The sequence below is a fragment of the Dipodomys merriami genome, unplaced genomic scaffold, assembly GCF_024711535.1.
Source record: "Dipodomys merriami isolate MVZ:Mamm:240054 unplaced genomic scaffold, mDipMer1.0.p SCAF_110, whole genome shotgun sequence".
NCBI lineage: Eukaryota > Metazoa > Chordata > Mammalia > Rodentia > Heteromyidae > Dipodomys > Dipodomys merriami.
This window is the reverse complement of record NW_027202383.1, coordinates 928,661-941,132: the sequence shown is the minus strand read 5'-3', so window position 1 is coordinate 941,132 and position 12,472 is coordinate 928,661.

Genomic DNA, 12,472 nt, shown 5'->3' with positions numbered 1-12,472 from the left:
CAACCAGACACTCAAATCCAGGCTCTCACACTTACAACTTTGGGTCTATTTCTTTTGTTTTTCTCAGTCGCCCCATCTGGAAAATGGGGCAAGGATAACAACCCCTTTTCTTTATAATTTGTAATCAAATGAGTTCCTGGAGCTTTAGTGCTATGTGAGCGTTCACTACCACTGCTGTGTTTGGAGCCTGTTCTGTAATTTCCTGATAAAGGCAGGAAGATAGAAGGAGCGTGCAGCGGGTTTTCAATCCATCCATAGCTGTGCTCCTGGCTCAGTGGACTAGATGACCACGTGTCTCCATGTGTGGCATGAGCCACCCGATGGACTTCTCCAGTGGGAGGTCACGGGGCCCCTGGTGTATACCCCAAGTGTGGCTCCCACAGGACTAAGGATAAGGGCAGCCAGGAGAGAAACTCCAAAGTAGGGTAGGGGGGGATGAAGGCCCAGAGATGAGTACTGCAGAAAGAGCGAGCGGGCCGGCCCAGCTGAGGAGGAGTTCAGGGCTAGAGGAGGAACGAGAGGATTCTGAGACAGCAGGGAGGAGGGCCGCCATCAGCCCCGGGTGATAAAATGCTGGCCTCGTTCACAGGATGGCAATGGAGGTGTGCCCAGGCCTCTGAGCAAGGACGCGTGGTTGGCAGGAGGTAGAGGAAGCCCCCTCAGCCATCTGCTGGCTGCTGTAATAAACCCGGCAGACCTGCGGCTAGGCTGCGCCAGCACGCTTTGTGGGAGGTGGAAGTCTGACGTGCGCTCCGTCTGTGTTGGGGTGTGACCTCACGGAATGTAATTACCTCCTGAAGACCCTGTCTGCAAACACAGCCGCCACAGGCATGGGGGCACAAGTGGCCACAGCACCACTGTGGTCTGGGATGAGCGCAGGGTGGGAAGGGGAGCTCCCGGCCAGGGAGCTGCTGGGAGGAACAGGAGGGGCTGGCAGCGAGCGGAAGGCAGAGGTAGGCCAGGCCGGGAGGCCTGCAGGAGCTCAACAGACCATGCTACAAGACTTGGCCGTTGCACACCCTGGCCTATAACACAAGAATTCAAAGCAGGGAGTGAACAAGATCCTGGAATGCCCATTCCCCACAGCCCAAAGGTGGAAACCACCAAATGGAAATGACCCAAATGTCTTCAAGAGATGCATGAATGGGCAATCGGTGGCACATAGTATCCAGCCATGAAAATACATGGCGGGGAGGGGGCGTGGGGAGGTAGGGAGGGAAGGGATGGTAGGGGAAAAACAAGGAGGGGGTAACAATGCTCCACAGGAAATGTAGTCATTACCTTACTCATGTACCTGTAACACCTCTGCACAGTATCTTTACAATAAAAAATTAAAAAGAGATACATGGAATTCTGACACAGGCTACAATAGTATATGGAGTGAGATAGGTCAGTCACAAAGGGATAATTACTGAATAATTCCACGAATTTAGGCAAATCCATATATCTAGAGAATCAAATTGGCTGGAGTTGGGAAGAGTGTGTTTCTGTTTAGGATGATGAGAAAGTGATAGAAATGATAGTGATGTTTATACAACATTGAAAATGTACTTAAATGATTAACATAAACAGGAGGGAAAAACTGGGAGAAAGTAAGGGAAAGGGTGACATTGTCTAAAAAGAAATGTACTCTTTACCCGACTTATGTAACTGTAACTCCTCTGTACATCACCTTGATAAAAAAAATTTTTAGTTAAAAAACAACATGATCGGGCTGGGAAGGCGGCTCAGTGGTAGAGCACTTGTCTTGCATGCTCAAGGCCCTGGGTTCAATTCCTCAGCACCACATAAGCAAAAAGAAAAAAGCCGGAAGTGGCAATGTGGTTCAAGTAGTAGAGCGCTAGCCTTGAGCTGAAGAGCTGAGGGACAGAGCCCAGGCCCAGAGTTCAAGCCCCACAACCGGGCCCAAAACAAACAAAAAAACAACATGAGCTGGGCACAAGAGGTTCATGCCTTGTAATCCTAGCTACTCAGGAGGCTGAGATCTGATAATCAAGGTTCAAAGCCAGCCTGTGTAGGGAAGTTCATGAGACTCTTATCTCCAGTTAACCAGAAAAAAGTCAGAAGTGGAGCTTGGCTCAAGTTGGTAGAGTGCCAGCTGTGAACAAGAAAGCTAAGGGGTGGTGTCTAGGCCCTAAGTTCAAGCCTCAGGACTGGCATACACACACACACACACACACACACACACACACACACACACACACACACACGAGTAGCTGAGAACATGTGATAGAGACAATTTCAGAGATGATGGACTGTTTTCCCCTAAGTCACCAATTCCAGTTCTTCAGCCTGTTTCATGAGAAAAGGACGCAGGCATCTAGCCAAAAGCCTCTCATTTACCAGGCTTGGGGGGCAGGAGGGTGGGATGGGCAGGAGTCTCTTCTCCAGCCTCTCAGCTACTGGAGCAGGGTATGACCCAGGTCTACTCATCCATCCTCTTCTTTTTGCCCCAACCTAGAATTCTAGATCTTTCTATTGTTGAGAAATCAGCCTACAAGTCCGGTGCCAGTGGCTCACGCCTATAATCCTAGCTACTCAGAAGGCTGAGATCTGAGGATCGAGGTTCAAAGCCAATCTGGGCAGGAAAAGTCTATGAGACTCTTATCTCCAGTAAACCACCAGAAAACCAGAAGTGGTGCTGTGGCTCAGGTGGGAGAGCACTTGCCTTGAGCTGAAGAGCTGAGGGACAGCGCCCAGGCCCAGAGTTCAAGCCTCACGACTGACAGAAAAAAAAGAAAAAAGAAGAAGAAATTAGCCCACAAATCCTGTGTCTCCTTCTCCAGCTAGTGACAGATCATGGCAATCAGAAAATTAATCTCTTTCTTTCCGGGTGAACTTTCCCATATTTTCAAAACTGCATTGGTGCAATGATTTCACAATATCAGAATTATATGTTTTCAAGAGCTACTCTTGTAAAACATACAATTTGGAGAGGAACATTGGCCGCGAGTGTTAAGTTACCCTCTACCCAATTAAGGAAGCAGAGCTCCAGGGCAAGTCGAGAGACGTTTAAAACCTTCGTGACAAATTTGCATAAACACCCTCATTTAAAATGAAAAAAATTAAAAAGAAAGCCCAGGCTTCCTATGACAGGCTTTGTTCATCCCATGCTTCACTGACTCTGCTCTAATGTGATTGTTTCTCCCTCAAACCGGTTTCCAAGAATCTCTCAGTCATGCCAGATTTTAAAGAGATAAAGAGGCAGGTTTTTGGAGTCAAACTGCTTTCTGCCCAGCCTCCAGGCTCAGGTTCAGTCTCAAGCCACTCAAGCCAGTGGCTTCTGGACAGGGAAAACCAGAGTCCACAGACAGCTCCCTGTGGGAGGAGGGGAGGCCCTGAGCCCCATCTCCTTCCCCCCACCCTCCCGTCCTGGGGCTTGAACTCAGGGCCTGGGCTCTGTCCCTGAGCATCTCGGTAATCAAGGCTAGTGCTCTACCCCTTGAGCCACAGCACCACTTCTGGCTTTTTCTGTTTATGTGATACCGAGGAATTGAACCCAGGACTTCATGCATGCTAGGCAAGCGCTCTACCACTAAGACACATTCCCAGGGCCCTTCCCACCCCCCACCCCCTGATCTTTTGAACTTACTCAGAAGTGTACAGAACAGTGTTGGTAAAAGACAAGAGAAGGGGGATATTCTAGGTTCAAATCATCTGCCAATAGCTGAGAGCTGGTGGCTGGCGCCTGCAATCCTAGCTACTCAGGAGGCTGAGATCTGAGGATCGTGTTTCAAAGCCAGCTTAAACAGGAAAGCCTATGAAACTTATTTCCAATGAACCAGAAAAAAGCCTGAAGTAAAAATGTGGCTCAAGTGGTAGAGCACTGACTTTGAGCAGCAAAAAAAATAAAACAACTTAGGAATGGCTCCCAGTCCCTGAGTTCCAGCCCCAGCACTGGTACAATTCTCCCCGCAAACAACCCTCCCACCTCCCACCCCCCACCAAATAAAACCTCTACAAATGATTGGCTAAGGCCTGCTTTATTGGCTTGAACCCCTGGACAAGTCCTGTAACCTCCCTGAGACTTCAGGCTGGCTCTATTCCGTGATGCTCACAACAGACTCTGCAGGCCACTGGATGTAGACATGGACCAGGCCATTAGGGGAGCAGGCCACGCAATCTGGGGATGAGAAGGGGGTGGCTAAGGCTCTCAAGGTATAGAGATGCTGATGTAGGCCAGGGTGACATCAGAGTTGTGAACCTGCTGGGTACCTGACCTGGATTCTGCACTGGTCCCTCACATGAGGCTCCGCTCCCCAGATACTGGGCACCTGCATCCTCCCTGCCGTCCCTGTGTGGATTGGGTGGGAAGAAAGAATGTCTCCAGGGTAGCAGAGCATCAGTCCGGTCAGAAGAAGCCTTGAATGCAGGTCAGGGAGTCAGCTGCCCGGTCTGTCCTGGGCATGCCAGTTATCCCTGGGGCTCCTGCTAAAGTTGGTCATGAAGACTGGCTCTCAGTGCTGGCTGCAACCAGAGTCACATGTGCAGCTTTAAAAGAATATCAGCATTGTCCAAAAAGAAATGGACTCTTTACCTGACTTATGTAGCTGTAACCCCTCTGTATAGCACCTTTATAATGACATTTAAAAAATATCAGCCTGGCACCAGTGGCTCATGCCTATAATCGAAACTACTGAGGTCTGAAGATCAAGGTTCAAAGCCAGCCGGGGCAAGAAAGTCTGTGACACTCTTTTCTCCAATCAACCAGCAAAAGCTGGGGCGGGGGATAGGGTGGGCAGGGGTGGGGTGGGGGAGAAGCTATGGCTTACGTGGTAGAATGCTAGCCTTGACTGCAAATGCTAAGGGACAGCACCCAGATGCTGAGTTCAAGCCCCAGGATCAGTGAGTGTGAGCGCACATGTGCAGTAGCAATACCAGGCTCAGCCCCAGAGGTTTAGACCTGTCTGATCTGGGGAAGGGCAGATGCAGGTGTCTTTTCAAAGCTCTCCTGGTGACTCAAGTAGCAGGATGGAGACCCCCAATATGGGATGGTCTCCCCTGTCTGCTCAGGACAGCCAGGGTCAGAGTCTCCAGTAGAGAGCCGGCCTGGGAGACAAGGGGGGCTTTGATTCCCAGGGCCTGGGCGCGCGCGCGCACACACACACACACACACACACACACACACACACACACACACACACACACACACACACACACACACCTGCTTGTTCTAGCACAAGGTGAGAGAGGGAAGCACCAGAGTCCCTTCCTGACTTCATATCACAGCTTTGTGCTCCTGAGAGCCAGACCCCCCTCTACCGGGAGCCAGACCCCCCTCTACCAAGTAAGATTCCCAGGGGAGCGGCCGGCCGGAGGCTCTGACTTGGTTTCCTTGGAAACCCAGGCTGAGGATTTGGTGGAGCGCAGCGCTCTGCAGCTCCGTGACAGGCTTGAGTGAAAACACCAGCCACTCCTTCCCTGGAATCTGCAGGGCGCCATCTGGGTGTCTGGCAATGGGCTGTTGCATAATCATCTAATTGAAGCCATACACTTCCCTGTGCTTTGCTGCGTTTCTTGAGGGAGGAAAGTCAATCTCTCACGGTGTATGTGAGATAAAGACAAAGCCAAATGCCCGCTCTGCTTCCAGGAGCCATGTCAGTAGACTTACTCCTCATCCGTCTGCGTAAGAAACACCAGCCGCCTCCTCTGCGTCCTGGGTTTTTCCCGGGATGTATTTATCGCAATTTGTAGTCACTTTATTTTTTTGGCATGCCTACCAGGCCTGTGCCGATGCCAGCTATCTGTCATCACTGAATCTCTCAAGCCTAGAAACTGGCTGGATGTCAAGGGTGGGAGGTGGACGAATGACTCAGTGTTAAAGGTGGTGACACTAAGTTGAGATTGAAGGACGGGAAACATGCGGCCGCATGCGCCTTTCTGTTGTTTCTATTTTATCTCATTTATTTTTCACAGTGCATCACTTTGACCATGATTTTATCAGAAATGTTCTAAAATCTGTTTTTTCTTTGTGTTTATTTTTGTTTTCTGGTACTAGGGCTTATTCTCAGGAACTGGGTGCTTTTCCTTTTCCTTTTCTCTCAAGATTGGTATTCACCTCTGCTTCCAAAAGTTGGAGTTTTTGCCTGCCAATAGGATGGCACAAATGGAAACTTTCATACTTGACTTCATGGAGAAGGATCATGCATAGAATGACCTTCAGGTCGTATAGATGAGAACATATGAAACATAGATTTTGTGTTGAGATATATCCAAGATCTCTCATTGTGTGCAGGTGAATATTCCAAAATCCAAACCAATCCCAAATCTGAAAGACTTCTACTTCCCTGCCTTTTGGATTAAGGATGTTCTCAACCTGAATGGGCCTCATATTCTTTCTTTCCAATCCTTCCATAGTCTTCTGGGCCCGGTGAGTGCTCTGAAGATCGATGGTTTTGGCTGCTTTATCTGCGGTCTTGGTTTTCAAGCATGCACAGTTCCTCTGCTCTGGGCTGGACGTTGCCATGGTAATTACTTGTGATGGAGAGCTGGGACATTGCAGCTCCATGGTGGAAGGCCCAGGGGACGTCAAGGGCAGCTTTGGGGTAATGGGGGGCCTCATATATGTCCTTTTAAAATGGATGGGAAAGGAGGTGCAAGCACCCCAGGGGAGCCAGGCCCCAGGTCTGTGGTCTCCACCACTGCATATATGGTTTTCTGACAAACAAGAACCACATGACTATCCTTGGCAACTAGCCAGTGAAGAGCAACCAGGCAGATGTGAGAGACTAAGGTATGTACCTCGTTACCACCAGGAATGTGGCATCAGCAAACGCCCCAGGTCAAATCCCGTCCCTTCTTGGTTTTATGAAGTGTTATTGGAATACATCTGCGCCCTTCAATTGACTACTTTTGTCTCTGGCTGCTTTTCAGCTACAGTGGCAGAGCTAAGTCATTTCAACAGAAACCACATGGCCCAGAGACCCTAAAATAGTTATCCCCTGGCCTTTTATAGAAAAAGCTTATGAGCTGGACACTGGTGGCTTTGTGGCTGTGATCCTAGCTACTCAGGAGGTGGAGCATCACTGTTCAAAGCCAGCCAGGCAGAAAAGTCCATGAGACTTATATCCAATGAACCACCTGCAAACCAGAAGTGGTGCTGTGGCTCAAAGTGGTAGAGTACTTGCCTTGAGCAAATGGGCTCAGGGACAGCTCTGAGGCTCTACATTTAAGCCCCATGAGTGACAAAAAAAAAAAAAAGGAAGGAAGGAAGGAAAGAAGGAAGGAAGGAAGGAAGAAGAAGGAGGGAAGGGTGAGTTCATGCACCTGTGCGTAAGGAGGGGCTGAAAGTGACCCAGGGAAGGGAGGAGAGATGATTTATCCTGCCTCCCGCAGGGCTTGTGTTTCTTTTCTTTTTCTAACCTCCATTGATGGAATGCTGCATCGTGGCAGTCCTCGAATGCGTGATCACAGCAGCTCCACTTGGTAGAGAGGTATAACCAGGGTTGCTAGAGTCACCAAATATCACACAGCCCATATCCTATCTTAAAATGAGTCACCATTTATCTGGAACTCAAATTCCTCTAGACTTCCTATGTTTGATCTCGCCAGCCTGTGAAAAGCACACCAAGGTCCCACGCTCATGAGTGGAAAAAACCATTTCTATCGCATCATGAAACCTATTGCCAAGAGGTTAGAAAGCAGAATTAGTCCTACTGGGTGCACCATGAGGAAGCTTGGACTTAGACAGTCCATCCAACTTCCCCACGCCTTGGTCTGGGGTATTTGTAACACGGGATCATAAACATCACCTTCCACATCCTGATGGTTAAGAATAAGGGCTGGGAAGGTGACTCAGGGGTAGAGCACTTGACTTACATGCATGAGGCCGTGCGTTCGATTCCTCAGCATCACATAAGCAAAAAAAATAAAAAAGCCTGAAGTGGCACTGTGGCTCAAGTGGTAGAGCGCTAGCCTTGAGCTGAAGAGCTGAGGGACAGCACCCAGGCCCAGAGTTCAGGCCCCACGACCAGACCCCTCACCCCCCAAAAAAAGAATAAACATTAAAATAAACTTCCTAAGCTGGGTGCCTATGGCTCATGCTTATGATCCTGAGATTTGGAGGATTGCAGCTTGAAGCCAGTCTAGGCAGAAAAATCCAAGAGACTTCACCTCCAAAATAACCAATAAACGCTGGGCTAGAAGCATGGCTTAAGTGGTAGAGCACCATCTGAGCTGAGTTCAAATCCTAGTACTGGCAAAGTAATTTGTTTATCAAGGTCTCTGAAGGATGACAGTATAAGAGACAAAGTATATGGGAGAGGTTAATAAGAAGTCTCATCTTTCAAAAATGATTTCTGTTAAAAAACTAAAAACATTGCTTTCCAGAGAGAATGCTGCCACTTTCAAATCTGCAGGCCACATGGCACCTGCCTGGCTAACAAATAAGGTCCTGGCCCCGTCTGTTTTGGTCATTGGCAGATTCCTAAGCAGAGTTCCTCTTGTGTGGGGAAGGTCACAATGCTCCTTGACCCCTAAGGTCAGCCGTGATCCCTAGGCCTCCGGTGAGTCAGAATTTCTTCTTCCCTCTGTCCCTGTCCCCAACCCAAGAATCTCTACGGGAAGAACGCTTTCAAGGTCAGCCTTGCCCATACAACCAAGTGAACCCTGAACTCACAGGGCTGCAGCTGCTCCACCTCCTCGGAATTCTCCTTAGCAAACTCATCCGTGCAGTTTCTCTCCACTGGAGTTTAACCTACATCCCTCACTACAGCATTCAAGGCCGTCTATGTCTGGGCCTCAAACTGCTTCCCAGCTACTGCTACATTTCTAGGGAAATGTATGTAGCAGTAGATCTTCTGCTAGATCTTCTGCTCCCCAAACAGGGATACCAAGCTAGCTGTTTACACCCTTCCAAGGCCTCCTGGACCCCAGCACCCAGCCTCTAAGGGCCTACGTCAGTGTAGTCTTTGCTTTCTCAGCCACTCAGACCCCTTTCATCCGTGCTGTGCTTTTTGTGAACGTTTGCTCGCTCTGTCTTTTGCCTCCAGTTCTTTGCAGCTGAGCGCATGCACCTCTTTCTGTAAGCACACGTGGCTTTATCTGTTCCCTGCTCACCCCAAAAGCAGCGCCAGGGCTGAGAAGGGAGCGCTACCCCTTCAGTGCCAGCCCCTGACACGCCGGCTAGCCCAGAATGTTGGTGACACAAGGATGTAATGACTGTGAGTGACTGGGTGCCCTGCCGTCATCCCGCACCTCAGAGTCTGGTTCCAACCCACTCCCCTTCTTTCTCTTTCCAGACTGGGGTGCACTCCACCTGTCAGACCTCTAGGCAATCCAACATGAATCACTGAAACCCCAAAAGGTTCTGAGGCAACCCCGAATTCCAAGTGAGGCGAGTGCTCCCAACATCAGTGCAACCCATCAGCCCAGGCGGACAGGGCAGGGATTGCTTACAGAGGTGCAAAGGAAGCAGTGGAGCCTCTGAGATATCAAACACCCAGAGCCCCAGTCCTGGTGAGGCCAGAGCTGGGCACCTCTGGGCATTACTGAGGGTAATCCCAAAATACATTATTTGTTTTTTTGTTGTTCTTGTTGTTTTTGCAATACTAGGGCTTGAACTCAGGGCCTTGCCCCTGCAGGGCTTGGTTGCTCAGCTGCTGCTGTACCACTTGAACCATACCTTCAGTCTGGCACTTTGCTGATTGTTTTCGGAGATGGAATCTACAACTTTTTCTGTTCATATTGGTCTTGAATTGTGATTCTCCAGATCTGAGTCTCCTGAGTAGCTGGTGCCCAGCTTCAAGCTGAGTGCAGAAAAGGAGTCTGGCGGTAAGAGGAAACAAAGGAGGAGGCAGCAATGCTTGATAAGAAATGTACTCATTACCTGGCTCATGTAATTGTAACCCCTCTGTACGGTATTTTCACAATAAAAAGCTTAATAATAATAAAACAGAATAAAAAAGAGAAAAGAAAAGGAGTCTGGTAGACAATCAGAGCAAAGGCCCTCTCCCTAGAGGCTGTCATCCCGCACCATGGCCTTGAGCAGTTCTGGATGCAGATCCCTAGACATCATATCACCTTGGTCTTGAGAAATTACACCCACAAGCCCCTCGGTATCACACGGTGTCCCTAAGAGACCGGCAGATGAAGAGTGGACTGATTGGACCCCACAGGTTTGTGCCAGAACAGGCATCCAATTAGAGGAGTTAAAGGACTTGAACTCAAGGCCTTGCACTCTGTTTTCTTGCTCACAGCTGGCACTCTACTACTTAAGCCATACCTTCAGTTAGCATTTTGCCTAACTGGAGATAAGAGTCTTTTAGATGGGTGTGGGGGTGGGAGGGTGTGGAAAGGGGAAGGGATGGGAAGGGGAAACAAAGGAGGAGGCAACAATGCTTGATAAGAAGTGTACTCACTATCTTGCCCATGTAATTGTAACCTCTCTGTATAGTATTTTCACACACAAAAAAGTCTTTTAGGAAGTGGCACTGTAGCTCAAGTGGTAGAACGCTCGCCTTGAGCTGAAGAGCTGAGGGACAGTGCCCAGGCCCAGAGTTCAAGCCCCACGACCGACAAAAAAATAAAAATAGAAAAAATAAAAATAAAAAAAAAAGTCTTTTAGACTTTTCTGCCTAGGCTGGCTCCAAACTGAGAGCCTCAGACCTCAGTCTCCGAGTAGCTAGAATTATACACATGAGCCACCAGAGCCCAGCTTGCATTCCTTTCTATATATGTGAGTGTGTGTGTGTGTGTGTGTGTCTATGTGTGTGCAAAGAAGTTAAGATTTTGAACAAATGTTCATTGGATATTTACATTTATCTTAGGCCTGATGTCTATTTTTATTGGAATATTTTCTGATATATTTATTGCAAGTATTCTTTCACATTAAGGATGCAAATCAATTCCTTATCATATGTGAAGAAAATATTTTCTCACTTTTATTTTTAGTGGTAATGAATAAGGATTACATCTCAGACCAAGAAAGCTCTTCCTGAAAGTGAGATTTTACCTACAGAGTCTGTACAAGGTACAACTTGAATAACCCCATGCGGAACCACAAAACCGAACTCAGATTCACCCTAGAAGCTAAGATCTGGTCAGACTGTATGTGTGCGCCAGGTGGATGGGTGTGTGTCTGTAGCACAGGTATGGTATTTATGAATGGTATATACTGTGTGTGAGAGTGTGCATGTGTGTAGGGTATTGTGTACATTGAATGTGATATTTGGGGGCCTGGTGTGTGGATATGTTCATGCTATGTGTATCTGTGTGTGTCTATAGGTGTATTGTTCTCAGGTTACTTTTGCATTACTGTGATCTAAGCACCTAAGACAACATCAAAAAGGAGGAAAGGGTTGATTTTCCTCAGTTGTAGAGGTTCAGCCCATAGTGGCCTGGCCCTGGGTTGTTAGCATCGTAGTGGCAGGTGAGCGTGGTGGCAGAGTTTCTTCCCTCATGGCAGACAGGAAGCAGGGAGAGGGATGCCGGGGAAGGAGGGAGGGAGAGAGGGAGGGAGGGAAGAAGAAGCCGGGAGAGAGATACAACCCCCAAGAACGTGCCCCCAGTGACCTACTTCCACCAGCTAGGCTCAAACGTAGTCCCTCCCATTGGGAAACGAGGCTATGACACATGAACCTGTGGGTGACATGTCATCTTCAACCAAAACAGATTACATGGATATGGGTATACGTGTGCATCAGTGCTAGGGCTTAAACTCAGGCCTGGACATGTGTCCTTTAGCTTCTTTGCTCAAAGCTGGCTCTCTCCACTTGAAGATTTTTTTGCTGATTAATTGGAAATAAGAGTCTTCTGGACTTTCCTGCCTTGGCTGGCTTGGTCCTCAGGTCTCTGCCTCCTGAGTAGCTAGGCTTATACATGTGAGACACTGGCAGCCAGCTACATGGAAGTTGTTTTTTTTGGGGGGGAGGTCCGGTTGTGGAGCCTGAACTCTGGGCCTGGGCACTGTCCCTCAGCTCTTCAGCTCAAGTCTAGAGCTCTACCACTTGAGCCACAGCGCCACTTCCAGCTTTTTTTTTCTTTTTGCTTATGTGGTGCTGAGGAATCAAACCCAGGGCCTCAGGCATGCAAGGCAAGCGCTCTACCACTGAGCCACCTTCCCAGCCCGAGTCTTCCTATCTTTCGTCTAATTTTGCACCCCTGAGCTACAAAGCCTGCATAGGAGTCAATTGTCCTCTCTCAGACACTTTCATATAGAGAGATTTCTTGATGCAACCCTGCTGTGGGAACAAGGGGTCGGTTTGTCCTCAACTCCAAGGAAAGAGTTCCAGGCTCAGAGAAGGGAGGGGTCAGTGACCATCATTAAAGGGAAAGGTGCATCCTCAGACATGCACATCCTAACTCCAAGTCTGGAATATTTTCTACCAGCCCCCCCATACTCTTTGGGAGGGGGGCTCCAGGCCCATGTGTAGATCAGGGAGCCAGAAATGCAGCTTTACAAACCAGAGGGTTGTGTCTCTTTGGCTCTGGAGCCTCAGTTTCTCAGTTGGCATTGTGCCGCAGCACTCACGGA